Below are 19,702 nucleotides of genomic sequence, written 5' to 3'. Positions count from 1 at the left end.
CAATCCATCGGCACTGTTCCCGAGTCTAATGAATTCTGAAAAATCATCCTTAGTGCATCCGCTATCTCTAGGGCCACCTCCTTCAGTACCCTAGGATGCATGTTATCAGGCCCTGGGGATTTGTCCACCTTCAATCCCTTTAGCTTCCTTAACACCATATCCTTAGAGATATTGATTTGCGTCAGTTCCTCCTTTGCCAATGTCCCTATTTTTCCCGATATCCCAGGGAGGTTTTTTGTGTCTTCCTTCGTAAAGACTGACCCAAAGTATGCATTTAGTTGATCTGCCATTTCCTTATTTCCCATTATATATTCCCCCGTATCTGACTGCAATGGACCAACTTTGGTTTTCACCAGTCTTTTCCTTTTGATATACTTATAAAAGCTTTTGGAGTTAGTTTTTATATTTTCCGCCAGCTTGTTTTCGTAAGCTATTTTGCCCCTCTTGATTATGCCCTTTGCCCTCCTTTGCTCTATCTTAAACTGTTCCCAATCTTCCGCTCTGGCGCTTTTTTTGGCTATTTTATACGCCCTATCTTTGGATTTTATGCTGTCTCTAATTTCCCCTGTTATCCACGGTTGAGTCACCTTTTTAGATTTCCTTTTATGCCAGATTGGTATAAACAATTTTTGCAATTTTGTCATTCTATCTTTAAATGTTTGCCATTGTTTATCTACCTCCAGTCCTCCCAGGAACGTTGTCCAATCAGACCTACTCAGTTCCCGTCTCATGGCATCATAATTCCCCTTGTTTAAATTCAGGACCTTAGTCTCTGAGTCAATTTCTTCGCTCTCCATTTCGAGTGAGAAATCGATCATGTTATGATCGCTCTGACCCAAGGGTCCCCGTACAACAAGATTACTGATTAGTCCCTTCTCATTGCACAGTACCCAGTCCAATATAGCCTGTTCCCGAGTTGGTTCCTCGACATATTGATCCAGATAACCATCCCTCAAACACTCAAGGAATTCCTCCTCCTCATTATTTTTACTGATTAGGCTAGTCCAATCTATATGTAAGTTAAAGTCACCTATGATGACAGCTGTGCTCTTATTGCACGCTTCTCTAATTTCCCTCGTGATGCCCTCCCTAACCTCTATTTTACTATTTGGAGGCCTATATACCACTCCTATTAATGTTTTTCGCCCCTCGCTATTTCTTAGCTCCACCCATATAGATTCTGTATTAACTGAGTTAATATCCTTCCTTTCAATTGCATTTATCCCCTCTTTTACTAGCAATGCTACCCCTCCTCCCTTTCTTTTTTGTCGATCCTTCCTAAATACTGAATACCCCTGTATGTTAAGCTCCCAGCCCTGCTCACCCTGCAACCATGTTTCCGTAATCCCAATTAGATCATAATTATTAACCTCTATTTCCACAGCTAATTCATCTACCTTGTTCCTGATGCTTCTCGCATTAAGGTATAAAACCCTCAGGCTTTTTTTATGCTCACAATTTTTATGAATTAGTTTGGCCCTTCGTTTTTTGTTCCTCACCCTTTTACCATTTATTTCTGTCTGCCTTTCACTTTCCTCTATTTCACTACATAGGTTTCCAACCCCCTGCCATACTAGTTTAAATGCTCCCGAACTGCTTTATCAAAAATTACCCCGAGAACATCAGTTCCATCTCTGCACAGGTGTAGACCGTCCCTTTTGTATAGGTCACACCTACCACAAAACTGGTTCCAATGCCTCAAAAATTTAAAACCCTCCCTCTTACACCACTGCTCAAGCCACGTATTTAGCCTAACTATCCTGTTCTCTGTACTCTTACTAGCACGTGGCACTGGTAGTAATCCAGAGATTACTACCTTCGAGGTCCTACTTTTTAGCTTGGCTCCTAACTCCCTAAATTCTACTTGTAGGACCTCTTCCCTTTTTTTTAGCTACGTCGTTGGTACCAACATGTATCACGACAACTGGCTGTTCCCCCTCCCCCTCCAGAATGTTCTGCACCCGCGCCGAGACATCCTTGACCCTTGCACCAGGGAGGCAACATACCATCCTGGAGTCTCGGTCGCGACCACAGAAACCCCTATCTATTCCCCTTACAATCGAATCCCCTATTACTATAGCCCTGCCACTCTTTTTCCCTCCCTTCTTTGCAACAGAGCCAGTCATGGTGCCATGAGCCTGGCTGCTGGTGCCTTCCCCCGATGCGTCACCCCCCCCGACAACAGTACCTAAGACGGTGAACCTGCAAATACTGACACACCCCCAGGGACACTCTGTAAATACTGATGCACCTCCGGGGATATTCTGTATATACTGACACACCCCCGGGGACACACTTTAAATACTGTCACACGCCCGGGGACTTTCTTTAAATACTGACAAACTCCGGGGTTACACTGTGATTACTGACACACCCCCGGTGTTATTCTGTAAATACTGACACACCCTCGTGCATACCCTGTAAATACTGGCACACCCCCGCTAAAATACTCTGTAAATTCTGTCACACCCCCGATGATTCTATGTAAATACCGACAGCCCCCGGGGACAGTGTGTAAATACTGGCACACCCCCGGTGATATTCTGTAATTACTGACACACACCCGGCAATACTCTGTAAATACTGACACACTCCCATGGATACGCTTTAAGTTCTGACACACGCCCGGCGATACTCTGCAAATACTGACACACACCCGCGGATAATGCTTAAGTACTGACACACCCCCAGGGATACACTTTAATTTCTAACACACCCCTGGGAATTCTCTGTAATTACTGACACACCCCGGGATACTCTGTAAATAATGACACACCCCCGGGGGCACTCTGTAAATACTGGCACACTCTCGAGGATACACTATGAATACAGACGCACCACCGGGGATACTCTGTCAATACTGACACAACTCCGGGGACATTCTGTAAATACTGACACAACCCTGGGGATAATGTGTAAATATTGACACACCCCCAGGGATACACTGTAAAAACTAACACACCCCAGGAGATACTCTGTAAACACTGACACACACCTGAAGACACTCTGTAAATACTGGCACCCTCCCGGGGATACTCTGTAAATACTGACACACTCCCCGCTATACTCTGTAAATACTGACCCACCTCCCGGCATACACTGTAAATACTGACACACCTCCCGTGGATTCTCTGTAAGTATTGACACAACTCCCGGGATACTCTGCAAACATTGACACACCTCCCGCTGATACACTTTAAATACTGACACACCCCCGGGGATACTCTGTAAATGCTGACACACCTCCAGGGATACTCTGTAAATACTGACACACCCCCGGGGACACTCAGTACATACTGACGCACCTCCGTGGTTACTCTGTAAATATTGAAACACCCCCGGGGATACTACTCAAATACTGACACAATCCCAGGGATACTCTGTAAATACTGACACACACCAGGGTACAATCTGGAAATACTGACACACCCCCGGGAATAACCTGTAAATAGTGACACACCCCCGGGAATACTCTGTATATATTGACACACCCCCGGGGATATCTGTCAATATTGACACAACTCAAGGGATATTCTGTAAATACTGACACACCTCCCGCTGATACACTTTAAATACTGACAGATACCCGGGGACACTTTGTAAATACTGACGCACCTCCGTGCTTACTCTGTAAATACTGACACACTCCCGGGGATACTAATTAATTACTGGCACAATCCCAGGGATACTATGTAAATACTGACACACCCCCGGGGATAATCTGTAAATACTGACACACCCCCAGGAATACTCTGTAAATACTGGCACACACCCGGGGCTACTCTAAAAATACTGACACACCTCCGGGGAGCTTCTGTAAATATTGACACACGCCCGGGGATACTCCGTAGTTACTGACACACCCCCGGGTATACTCTGTAAATACTGACACACCACTGGTTACAATCTGTAAATACTGACACACACCCGGGGATACTCTGTAAATACTGGCAGACCACCGCGGATACTCTGTAAATACTGATACACTCCTAGTTACAATCTGTAAATACTGACACACACCCGGGGATACTCTGTAAATACTGCCACACCACCGGGGATACTCTAAATACTGACACACCCCCAGGGATACTCTGTAATTACAGACACACCCCCGGTAATACTCTGTAAAGACTGGCACCCCCCCGGGGATACGATGGAAGTACTGACACACCTCCGCATATACTCTGTAATACTGACAGCCCCCCGGAGTTGCTCTGTAAATACCCACACACCTCCGGGGATACTGTGTAAATACTGACACACCCTTCGGGCACTCTGTAAATACTGACACACCCCGGGGGCACTCTGTAAATAATGACACACATCCGGTGGTATTCTGTAAATACTGACACACTCCAGGGGATACACTGCAAATACTGACACACCCCCGGGGGCACTGTGTAAATACTGATGCACCTCCGGGGATATTCTGTATATACTGACACACCCCCGGGGATACACTTTAAATACTGACACACGCCCGGGGAGTTTCTTTAAATACTGCCAAACTCCGGGGTTACACTGTTATTACTGACACACCCCCGGTGTTACTCTGTAAATACTGACACACCCCCGTGCATACCCTGTAAATACTGGCACCCCCCCGCTAAAATACTCTGTAAATTCTGTCACACCCCCGCTGATTCTCTGTAAATACCGACACCCCCCGAGGACAGTGTGTAAATACTGGCACACCCCCGGTGATATTCTGTAATTACTGACACACACCCGGCAATACTCTGTAAATACTGACACACTCCCATGGATACGCTTTAAGTTCTGACACACGCCCGGCGATACTCTGCAAATACTGACACACACCCGCGGATAATGCTTAAGTACTGACACACCCCCAGGGATACACTTTAATTTCTAACACACCCCTGGGAATTCTCTGTAATTACTGACACACCCCGGGATACTCTGTAAATAATGACACACCCCCGGGGGCACTCTGTAAATACTTGCACACTCTCGAGGATACACTATGAATACAGACGCACCACCGGTGATACTCTGTCAATACTGACACAACTCCGGGGACATTCTGTAAATACTGACACAACCCTGGGGATATTGTGTAAATATTGACACACCCCCGGGGATACACTGTAAACACTAACACACCCCAGGAGATACTCTGTAAATACTGACACACACCCGAAGACACTCTGTAAATACTGGCACCCCCCCGGGGATGCTCTGTAGATACTGACACACTCCCGGGTATACTCTGTAAATACTGACACAACTCCCGGGATATTCTGCAAATATTGACACACCTCCCGCTGATACACTTTAAATACTGACACACCCCCGGGGATGCTCTGTAAATGCTGACACACCTCCAGGGATACTCTGTAAATACTGACACACCCCCGGGAATAACCTGTAAATAGTGACACACCCCCGGGAATACTCTGTATATATTGACACACCCCCGGGGATATCTGTCAATATTGACACAACTCCCGGGATATTCTGTAAGTACTGACACACCTCCCGCTGATACACTTTAAATACTGACACACCCCCGGGGACACTCTGTAAATACTGACGCACCTCCGTGGTTACTCTGTAAATACTGACACACCCCCAGGGATACTACTTAAATATTGACACAATCCCAGGGATACTCTGTAAATACTGACACAACCCTGGGTACAATCTCTAAATACTGACACACCCCCGGGAAGACCCTGTAAGTAGTGACACACCCCCGGGAATACTCTGTATATATTGACACACCACCGGGGATATCTGTCAATACTGACACAACTCACGGGATATTCTGTAAATACTGACACACCTCCCGCTGATACACTTTCAATACTGACAGATACCCGGGGACACTTTGTAAATACTGACGCACCTCCGTGCTTACTCTGTAAATACTGACACACTCCCGGGGATACTAATTAAATACTGGCACAATCCCAGGGATACTCTGTAAATACTGACACACCCCCGGGGACAATCTGTAAATACTGACAACCCCCCAGGAATACTCTGTAAATACTGGCACACCCCCGGGAATACTCTAAAAATACTGACACACCTCCGGGGAGCTTCTGTAAATATTGACACACGCCCGGGGATACTCCATAGTTACTGACACACCCCCGGGTATACTCTGTAAATACTGACACACACCCGGGGCTAATCTGTAAATACTGGCAGCCCACCGGGGATACTCTGTAAATACTGAAACACCCCTATTTACAATCTGTAAATACAGACACACACCCGGGGATACCCTGTAAATAATGCCACACCCCCGGGGATAATACTTAAATACTGACACAATCCCAGGGATATTCTGTAAATACTGACACACCCCCGGGGACAATCTGTAAATAATGACATACCCCCGGGAATACTCTCTAAATACTGGCACACTCCTGGTTAAAATCTGTAAATACTGACACACACCCGGGGATACTCTGTAAATACTGGCAGCCCACCGGGGTTACTGTGTAAATACTGAAACACCCCTAGTTACAATCTGTAATTACTGACACACACCCGGGGATATTCGATAAATACTGCCACACCCCCGGGGATATTACTTAAATACTGACACAATCTCAGGGATACTCTGTAAATACTGACAAACCCCCGGGGACAGTCTATAAATACTGGCACACCCCCGGGAATACTCTGTAAATACTGACACACCCCCGGGGATACTCCGTAATTGCTGATACACCCCCGGGTATACTCTTTAAACACTGACACACACCTGGTTACAATCTGTAAATACTGACACACACCCGGGGATACTCTGTAAATACTGGCAGAGCACCGGGGATACCCTGTAAATACTTATACACCCCGAGTTACAATCTGTAAATACTGACACACACCCGGGATTACTCTGTAAATACTGCCACACCACCGGGGATACTCTAAATACTGACACACCCCCGGGATACTCTGTAATTACAGACACACCCCCGGTAATGCTCTGTAAAGACAGACACCCCCCCGGGGATACGATGTAAATACTGACACACCTCCGCTTATAATCTGTAATACTGACAGCCCCCCGGGTATGCTCTGTAAATACCCACACACCTCCGGGGAAACGGTGAAAATACTGACACACCCTCCGGGGCACTCCGTAAATAATGACACACCACCGGGGGCTCTCTGTAAATAATGACACACGTCCGGTGGTATTCTGTAAATACTGACACACTCCCGGGGATACTCTGCAAATAATGACACACCCCCGGGGACATTCTGTAAATACTGATGCTCCTCCGGGGACACTCTGTATATACTGACAAACTCCGGGGATACACTGTTATTACTGACACACCCCTGGTGATACTCTGTAAATTCTGACACACCCCCGATGATTCTCTGTAAATACCGACATCCCCGGGGACAGTGTGTAAACACTGGCACACCCCCGGTGATACTCTGTAATTACTGACACCCACCCGGCGAGACTCTGTAAATACTAACACACTCTCGTGGATACTCTTTAAATTCTGACACACGCCCGGGGATACTCTGTAAATACTTACACACACCCGCGATTATCTTAAAATACTGAAACTACCCCCGAGGATACTCTTCAATTTCGGACACACCCCCGGGGATACTCTGTAAATAATGGCACACCCGCGGGGGCACTCTGTAAATACTGGCACACTCCCGAGGATATACTATGAATACAGACGCACCACCGGGGATACTCTGTCAATACAGAGACACAACTCCAGGGACACTTTGTAAATACTGACACACACACGAGGATAATCTGTAATACGGACACACCTCCAGGGACATTCTGTAAATACTGACACAATCCTGGGGATATTGTGTAATTATTGACACACCCCCAGGGATACACTGCAAACACAGACACACCCCAGGAGATACTCTATAAATACTGAGACACCCCCGGAGACACTCTGTAAATACTGGCACGCCCCAGGGGATATTCTGTAAATACTGACACACTCCCGGGGACACTCTGTAAATACTGGCACACCCCCGGGGATACTCTGTAAATACTGACATACTCCCCGGGGATACCCTGTAAATACTGACACACTCGCGGATATATTCTGTAAATACTGACCCACCTCCCGGCATACACTGTAAATAGATACACACCTCCCGGGGATACTCTGTAAATATTGACACAACTCCCGGGATATTCTGTAAATACTGACACACCTCATGCTGATACACTTTAAATACTGACACACCCCTGGGGATACTCTGTAAATACTGACACATTTCCAGGGATACTCTGTAAACACTGGCACACACCCGTGGATACTCTGTAAATAATGCCACAACACCGGGGATAATCTAAATAATGACACACGCCCGGGGATACTCTGTAATTACAGACATACCACCGGTAATACTCTGTAAAGACTGGCACACCCCCGGGAGACAATGTAAATACTGACACACCTCCGTGGATACGCTGTAATACTGACAGCCCCCCGGAGATGCTCTGTAAATACCCACACACCTCCGGGGATGCTGTGCAAATACTGACACACCCTGCGGGGCACTCTGTAAATACTGACACACTCCTGGGGGAACTCAGTAAATAATGGCACACATCCGGTGATATTCTGTAAAAATTGACACACTCCCGGGGAATACTCTGCAAATACTGACACAACCCCAGGGACACTCTGTAAATACTGACGCACCTCCGGGGATATTCTGTATGTACTGACACACCCCCGGGGATACACTGTAAATACTGACACACGCCCGGGGACTTTCTTTAAATACTGATAAACTCCGGGGATACAATGTTATTACTGACACACCCCCGGTGTTATTATGTAAATACTGACACAATCCCCGGGGACACTCTGTAAATACTGGCACACCCCCCGTTATACTCTGTAAATTCTGACACACCCCCGATGATTCTCTGTAAATACCGACACCCCCCGGGGACAGTGTGTAAATTCTGGCACACCCCCGGTGATACTCTGTAATTACTGACACACACCCGGCGATACTCTGTAAATACTGACACACTCCCGAGGATACTCTTTAAATTCTGACACACGCCCGGGGATACTCTGTAAGTAATGACACACACCCGCGGAAAATCTTTAACTACTGACACACCCCTGTGGATTCTCTTTAATTTCTGACACACCCCCGGGGATTCTCTGTAAATACTGACACACGCACGGGATACTCTGTAAGTAATGACACCCCCCGGGGACACTCTGTAAATACTGGCACACTCCCGACGATACACTATGAATACAGAAGCACCACCGGGGATACTCTGTCAATATTGACACAACTCCGGGGAAATTCTGTAAATAATGACACACCCCCGGCGGTATTCTGTTAATACTGACACACTCCCGGGGACACTCTGTAAATACTGGCACACCCCCGGGGATACTCTGTAAATACTGACATACTCCCCGGGGATACCCTGTAAATACTGACACACTCGCGGATATATTCTGTAAATACTGACCCACCTCCCGGCATACACTGTAAATAGATACACACCTCCCGGGGATATTCTGTAAATATTGACACAACTCCCGGGATATTCTGTAAATACTGACACACCTCATGCTGATACACTTTAAATACTGACACACCCCTGGGGATACTCTGTAAATACTGACACATTTCCAGGGATACTCTGTAAACACTGACACACACCCGTGGATACTCTGTAAATAATGCCACACCACCGGGGATAATCAAAATAATGACACACCCCCGGTGATACTCTGTAATTACTGACACACACCCGGCGATACACTGTAAATACTGACACACTTCCGAGGATACCCTTTAAATTCTGACACACGCCCGGGGATACTCTGCAAGTAATGACACACACCCGCGGAAAATCTTTAACGTCTGACACACCGCTGTGGATTCTCTTTAATTTCTGACACACCCCCGGGGATTCTCTGTAAATACTGACACACTCCCGACGATACACTATGAATACAGAAGCACCACCGGGGATACTCTGTCAATACTGACACAACTCCGGGGACATTCTGTAAATAATGACACACCCCCGGCGGTATTCTGTTAATACTGACACACTCCCGGGGACACTCTGTAAATACTGACACACCCCCGAGTATACTCTGTAAATACTGACACACCCCCGTGCATACTCTGTAAATACTGGCACACCCCCCGTTATACTCTGTAAATTCTGACACACCCCCGATGATTCTCTGTAAATAACGACACCCCCCGGGGACAGTGTGTAAATACTGGCACACCCCGGTGATACTCTGTAATTACTGAAACACACCCGGCGGTACTCTGTAAATACTCACACACTCCCTTGGATACTCTTTAAATTCTGACACACGCCCGGGGATACTCTGTAAATACTGACACACACCCGCGGATAATCTTTAAATACTGACACACCCCTGTGGATTCTCTTTAATTTCTGACACACCCCCGGGGATTCTCTGTAAATACTGACACACCCACGGGATACTCTGTAAATAATGACACACCCCCGGGGACACTCTGTAAATACTGGCACACTCCCGACGATACACTATGAATACAGAAGCACCACCGGGGATACTCTGTCAATACTGACACAACTCCGGGGACATTCTGTAAATAATGACACACCCCCGGCGGTATTCTGTTAATACTGACACACTCCCGGGGACACTCAGTAAATACTGACACACCCCCGAGTATACTCTGTAAATACTGACACACCCCCGTGCATAATCTGTAAATACTGGCACACCCCCGGTGATACTCTGTAATTCCTGACACACACCCGGCGACACTCTGTAAATACTGACACACTCCCGTGGATACTCTTTAAATTCTGACACACGCCCGGGGATACTCTGTAAATAATGACACACACCCGCGGATAATCTTTAAATACTGACACACCCCTGTGGATTCTCTTTAATTTCTGAGACACCCCCGCGGATTCTCTGTAAATACTGGCACACCCACGGGATACTCTGTAAATAACGACACACCCCCGGGGACACTCTGTAAATACTGGCACACTCCCGACGATTCACTATGAATACAGAAGCACCACCGGGGATGCTCTGTCAATACTGACACAACTCCGGGGACATTCTGTAAATAATGAAACACCCCCGGCGGTATTTTGTTAATACTGACACACTCCCGGGGACACTCTGTAAATACTGACACACCCCCGAGTATACTCTGTAAATACTGACACACCCCCGGTCATACACTGAAAATACTGACACACCCCCAGGGATACTCTGTAAATATTGACACACCCCCGGGGATATGCTGTAAATACTGACACCGCCCCGGGGATACTCTGTAAATACTGACACACACCCGGGGATACTCTGTCAATACTGACACACCCACGGGGATACTCTGTAAATAATGACACACCCCCGGGGACACTCTGGAAATACTGGCACACCCCCGAGGATACTCTGTGAATACTGAAACAATCCCCGGGCATAATGTGTAAATACTGACACACTCCCCGGATCACTCTGTAAGCACTGACACACCCCCAGGGATACTCTGTAAATACAGACATACCTCCAGGAATATTCTGTAATACTGACACACTTCTGGGGATAATCTGTAGATACTGACACAGCCCCAGGGATACTCTGTAAATAGTAATACACCTCCGGGGATAAACTGTACTTAATGACACACCCCCGAGGATACTCTGTAAATACTGACACACCTCCGGGGTTATTCTGTAAATACTGACAAAGTCCCGGGGTTGCAATGTAAATAATGAGACACCTCCGGGGATCCTCTGTAAATAATGACACACCCCCGGGGGTACTCTGTAAATACTGAAACACTCCCGGGGATATTCTGTAAATATTAAACACCTCCCAGCATACTCAGTAAATACTGACACACCCCCGGGGATACATCTGTATATTCTGAAACAGCTCCAGGGACACTGTGAAAATAATGACACACCCCCAGGGATACTCTGCAAATGCTGACACACCCCCGGGGACTCTCTGTAATACAGAGACACCTCCGGGGATACTCTGTAAATACTGACACCCCCCCGCGGATAATCTATAAATACTGACACACGCCCAGGGTCTCCCTGTAAATATTGATAAACTCCAGGGATACACTGTAAATAATGACACACCCCAGGGGATACTCTGTAACTACTGACACAACCCCGGGCATAAACTGAAAATACTGACACAACCCCAGGGATACTCTGTAAATACTGACACAACTCCCGGGATATTCTGTAAGTACTGACACACCTCATGCTGATACACTTTAAATACTGACACACCCCTGGGGATACTATGTAAATACTGACACACCTCCAGGGATACTCTGTAACCACTGACACACATCCGTGGATACTCTGTAAATAATGCCACACCACCGGGGATAATCTAAATACTGACACACCCCCGGGGATACTCTGTAATTACAGACATACCACCGGTAATACTCTGTAAAGACTGGCACACCCCCGGGGAGACGATGTAAATACTGACACACCTCCGTGTGTACGCTGTAATACTGACAGCCCCCCGGGGATGCTCTGTAAATACCCACACACTTCCGGGGATGCTGTGCAAATACTGACACACCCTCCGGGGCACTCTGTAAATACTGACACACTCCCGGGGGCACTCAGTAAATAATGGCACACATCCGGTGATATTCTGTAAAAACTGACACAATCCCGGGGAATACTCTGCAAATACTGACACAACCCCAGGGACACTCTGTAAATACTGACGCACCTCCGGGGATATTCTGTACATACTGACACACCCCCGGGTATACACTGTAAATACTGACACACGCCCGGGGACTTTCTTTAAATACTGATAATCTCCGGGGATACACTGTTATTACTGACACACCCCCGGTGTTATTCTGTAAATACTGACACACTCTCTGGGGACACTCTGTAAATACTGGCACACCCCCCGTTATACACTGTAAATTCTGACACACCCCCGATGATTCTCTGTAAATACCGACACCCCCCGGGGACAGTGTGTAAATACTGGCACACCCCCGGTGATACTCTGTAATTACTGACACACACCCGGCGATACTCTGTAATTACTGACACACTCCCGAGGATACACTTTAAATGCTGACACACGCCCGGGGATACTCTGTAAATAATGACACACACCCGCGGATAATCTTTAAATACTGACACACCCCTGTGGATTCTCTTTAATTTCTGACACCCCCCCGGGGATTCTCTGTAAATACTGACACACCCACGGGATACTCTGTAAATAATGACTCACCCCCGGGGACACTCTGTAAATACTGGCACACTCCCAATGATAGACTATGAATACAGAAGGACCACCGGGGATACTCTGTCAATACTGACACAACTCCGGGGACATTCTGTAAATAATGACACACCCCCGGCGGTATTCTGTTAATACTGACACACTCCCGGGGACACTCTGTAAATACTGACACACCCCCGAGTATACTCTGTAAATACTGACACCCCCCGTGCATACTCTGTAAATTCTGACACACCCCCGATGATTCTCTTTAAATACCGACACCCCCCGGGGACAGTGTGTAAATACTGGCACACCCCCGGTGATACTCTGTAATTACTGACACACACCCGGCGATAATCTGTAAATACTGAAACACTCCCGTGGATACTCTTTAAATTCTGACACACGCCCGGGGATACTCTGTAAATAATGACAGACACCCGCGGATAATCTTTAAATACTGACACACCCCTGTGGATTCTCTTTAATTTCTGACACACCCCCGGGGATTCTCTGTAAATACTGACACACCCACGGGAAACTCTGTAAATTATGACACACCCCCGGGGACACTCTGTAAATCCTGGCACACTGCCGACGATACACTATGAATACAGAAGCACCACCGGGGATGCTCTGCCAATACTGACACAACTCCGGGGACATTCTGTAAATAATGAAACACCCCCGGCGGTATTCTGTTAATACTGACACACTCCCGGGGACACTCTGTAAATACTGGCACACCCCCGGGGATACTCTGTAAATACTGACATACTCCCCGGGGATACCCTGTAAATACTGACACACTCGCGGATATATTCTGTAAATACTGACCCACCTCCCGGCATACACTGTAAATAGATACACACCTCCCGGGGATACTCTGTAAATATTGACACAACTCCCGGGATATTCTGTAAATACTGACACACCTCATGCTGATACACTTTAAATACTGACACACCCCTGGGGATACTCTGTAAATACTGACACATTTCCAGGGATACTCTGTAAACACTGGCACACACCCGTGGATACTCTGTAAAAAATGCCACACCACCGGGGATAATCTAAATAATGACACACCCCCGGTGATACTCTGTAATTACTGACACACACCCGGCGATACACTGTAAATACTGACACACTCCCGAGGATACTCTTCAAATTCTGACACATGCCCGGGGATACTCTGTAAGTAATGACACACACCCGCGGAAAATCTTTAACTACTGACACACCGCTGTGGATTCTCTTTAATTTCTGACACACCCCCGGGGATTCTCTGTAAATACTGACACACTCCTGACGATACACTATGAATACAGAAACACCACCGGGGATACTCTGTCAATACTGACACAACTCCGGGGACATTCTGTAAATAATGACACACCCCCGGCGGTATTCTGTTAATACTGAAACACTCCCGGGGACACTCTGTAAATACTGACACACTCCCGAGTATACTCTGTAAATACTGACACCCCCCCGTGCATACTCTGTAAATACTGGCACACCCCCCGTTATACTCTGTAAATTCTGACACACCCCCGATGATTCTCTGTAAATAACGACACCCCCCGGGGACAGTGTGTAAATACTGGCACACCCCGGTGATACTCTGTAATTACTGACACACACCCGGCGATACTCTGTAAATACTGACACACTCCCGTGGATATTCTTTAAATTCTGACACATGCCCGGGGATACTCTGTAAATAATGACACACACCCGCGGATAATCTTTAAATACTGACACACCCCTGTGGATTCTCTTTAATTTCTGACACACCCCCGGGGATTCTCTGTAAATACTGACACACCCACGGGATATTCTGTAAATAATGACACACCCCCGGGGACACTCTGTAAATACTGGCACACTCCCGACGATACACTATGAATACAGAAGCACAACCGGGGATGCTCTGTCAATACTGACACAACTCCGGGGACATTCTGTAAATAATGAAAAACCCCCGGCGGTATTCTGTTAATACTGACACACTCCCGGGGACACTCTGTAAATACTGGCACACCCCCGGGGATACTCTGTAAATACTGACATACTCCCCGGGGATACCCTGTAAATACTGACACACTCGCGGATATATTCTGTAAATACTGACCCACCTCCCGACATACACTGTAAATAGATACACACCTCCCGGGGATACTCTGTAAATATTGACACAACTCCCGGGATATTCTGTAAATACTGACACACCTCATGCTGATACACTTTAAATACTGACACACCCCTGGGGATACTCTGTAAATACTGAGACATTTCCAGGGATACTCTGTAAACACTGGCACACACCCGTGGATACTCTGTAAATAATGCCACACCACCGGGGATTATCTAAATAATGACACACCCCCGGGGATACTCTGTAATTACAGACATACCACCGGTAATACTCTGTAAAGTCTGGCACACCCCCGGGAGACAATGTAAATACTGACACACCTCCGTGGATACGCTGTAATACTGACAGCCCCCCGGAGATGCTCTGTAAATACCCACACACCTCCGGGGATGCTGTGCAAATACTGACACACCCTGCGGGGCCCTCTGTAAATACTGACACACTCCCGGGGGAACTCAGTAAATAATGGCACACATCCGGTGATATTCTGTAAAAATTGACACACTCCCGGGGAATATTCTGCAAATACTGACACAACCCCAGGGACACTCTGTAAATACTGACGCACCTCCGGGGATATTCTGTATGTACTGACACACCCCCGGGGATAAACTGTAAATACTGACACACGCCCGGGGACTTTCTTTAAATACTGATAAACTCCGGGGATACACTGTTATTACTGACACACCCCCGGTGTTATTATGTAAATACTGACACAATCCCCGGGGACACTCTGTAATACTGGCACACCCCCCGTTATATTCTGTAAATTCTGACACACCCCCGATGATTCTCTGTAAATACCGACACCCCCCGGGGACAGTGTTTAAATTCTGGCACACCCCGGTGATACTCTGTAATTACTGACACACACCCGGCGATACTCTGTAAATACTGACACGCTCCCGAGGATACTCTTTAAATTCTGACACACGCCCGGGGATACTCTGTAAGTAATGACACACACCCGCGGAAAATCTTTAACTATTGACACAACCCTGTGGATTCTCTTTAATTTCTGACACACCCCCGGGGATTCTCTGTAAATACTGACACACGCACGGGATACTCTGTAAATAATGACACACCCCCGGGGACACTCTGTAAATACTGGCACACTCCCGACGATACACTATGAATACAGAAGCACCACCGGGGATACTCTGTCAATACTGACACAACTCCGGGGACATTCTGTAAATAATGACACACCCCCGGCGGTATTCTGTTAATACTGACACACTCCCGGGGACACTCTGTAAATACTGGCACACCCCCGGGGATACTCTGTAAATACTGACATACTCCCCGGGTATACCCTGTAAATACTGACACACTCACGGATATATTCTGTAAATACTGACCCACCACCCGGCATACACTGTAAATAGATACACACCTCCCGGGGATACTCTGTAAATATTGACACAACTCCCGGGATATTCTGTAAATACTGACACACCTCATGCTGATACACGTTAAATACTGACACACCCCTGGGGATACTCTGTAAATACTGACACATTTCCAGGGATACTCTGTAAACACTGACACACACCCGTGGATACTCTGTAAATAATGCCACACCACCGGGGATAATCTAAATAATGACACACCCCCGGTGATACTCTGTAATTACTGACACACACCCGGCGATACACTGTAAATACTGACACTCTCCCGAGGATACTCTTCAAATTCTGACACACGCCCGGGGATACTCTGTAAGTAATGACACACACCCGCGGAAAATCTTTAACTACTGACACACCGCTGTGGATTCTCTTTAATTTCTGACACACCCCCGGGGATTCTCTGTAAATACTGACACACTCCTGACGATACACTATGAATACAGAAGCACCACCGGGGATACTCTGTCAATACTGACACAACTCCGGGGACATTCTGTAAATAATGACACACCCCCGGCGGTATTCTGTTAATACTGACACACTCCCGGGGACACTCTGTAAATACTGACACACTCCCGAGTATACTCTGTAAATACTGAAACACCCCCGTGCATACTCTGTAAATACTGGCACACCCCCCGTTATACTCTGTAAATTCTGACACACCCCCGATGATTCTCTGTAAATAACGACACCCCCCGGGGACAGTGTATAAATACTGGCACACCCCGGTGATACTCTGTAATTACTGACACACACCCGGCGATACTCTGTAAATACTGACACACTCCCGTGGATACTCTTTAAATTCTGACACATGCCCGGGGATACTCTGTAAATAATGACACACACCCGCGGATAATCTTTAAATACTGACACACCCCTGTGGATTCTCTTTAATTTCTGACACACCCCCGGGGATTCCCTGTAAATACTGACACACCCACGGGATATTCTGTAAATAATGACACACCCCCGGGGACACTCTGTAAATACTGGCACACTCCCGACGATACACTATGAATACAGAAGCACCACCGGGGATGCTCTGTCAATACTGACACAACTCCGGGGACATTCTGTAAATAATGAAAAACCCCCGGCGGTATTCTGTTAATACTGACACACTCCCGGGGACACTCTGTAAATACTGGCACACCCCCGGGGATACTCTGTAAATACTGACATACTCCCCGGGGATACCCTGTAAATACTGACACACTCGCGGATATATTCTGTAAATACTGACCCACCTCCCGGCATACACTGTAAATAGATACACACCTCCCGGGGATACTCTGTAAATATTGACACAACTCCCGGGATATTCTGTAAATACTGACACAACTCATGCTGATACACTTTAAATACTGACACACCCCTGGGGATACTCTGTAAATACTGACACACCTCCAGGGATACTCTGTAAACACTGACACACACCCGTGGATACTCTGTAAATAATGCCACACCACCGGTGATAATCTAAATACTGACACACCCCCGGGGATACTCTGTAATTACAGACATACCACCGGTAATACTCTGTAAAGATTGGCACACCCCCGGGAAACGATATAAATACTGAAACACCTCCGTGTATACGCTGTAATACTGACAGCCCCCCGGAGATGCTCTGTAAATACCCACACACCTCCGGGGATGCTGTGCAAATACTGATATACCCTCCGGGGCACTCTGTAAATACTGACACACTCCCGGGGGAACTCAGTAAATAATGGCACACATCCGGTGATATTCTATAAAAACTGACACACTCCCGGGGAATACTCTGCAAATACTGACACAACCCCAGGGACACTCTGTAAATACTGACGCACCTCCGGGGATATTCTGTATATACTGACACACCCCCGGGGATACACTGTAAATACTGACACACGCCCGGGGACTTTCTTTAAATACTGATAAACTCCGGGGATACACTGTTATTACTGACACACCCCCGGTGTTATTCTGTAAATACTGACACAATCCCCGGGGACACTCTGTAAATACTGGCACAACCCCAGTTATACTCTGTAAATACTGACACATCCCCGATGATTCTCTGTAAATACCGACACCCCCCGGGGACAGTGTGCAAATACTGGCACACCCCCGGTGATACTCTGTGATTACTGACACACACCCGGCGATACTCTATAAATACTGACACACTCCCGAGGATACTCTTTAAATTCTGACACACGCCCGGGGATACTCTGTAAATAAGGACACACACCCGCGGATAATCTTTAAATACTGACACACCCCTGTGGATTCTCTTTAATTTCTGACACACCCCCGGGGATTCTCTGTCAATACTGACACACCCACGGGATACTTTGTAAATAATGACACACCCCCGGAGACACTCTGTAAATACTGGCACACTCCCGACGATACACTATGAATACAGAAGCACCACCGGGGTACTCTGTCAATACTGACACAACTTCGGGGACATTCTGTAAATAATGACACACCCCCGGCGGTATTCTGTTAATACTGACACACTCCCGGGGACACTCTGTAAATACTGACACACCCCCTAGTATACTCTGTAAATACTGACACACCCCCGTGCATAATCTGTAAATACTGGCACACCCCCGGTGATACTCTGTAATTACTGACACACACCCGGCGATACTCTGTAAATACTGACACACTCCCGTGGATACTCTTTAAATTCTGACACACGCCCGGGGATACTCTGTAAATAATGACACACACCCGCGGATAATCTTTAAATACTGACACACCCCTGTGGATTCTCTTTAATTTCTGACACACCCCCAGGGATTCTCTGTAAATACTGACACACCCAC

The sequence above is a fragment of the Somniosus microcephalus genome, unplaced genomic scaffold, assembly GCF_052327205.1.
Source record: "Somniosus microcephalus isolate GS21.2 unplaced genomic scaffold, FLI_Smic_1.0 scaffold196, whole genome shotgun sequence".
NCBI classification, from domain to species: domain Eukaryota; kingdom Metazoa; phylum Chordata; class Chondrichthyes; order Squaliformes; family Somniosidae; genus Somniosus; species Somniosus microcephalus.
This window is presented reverse-complemented; position numbering follows the sequence as displayed.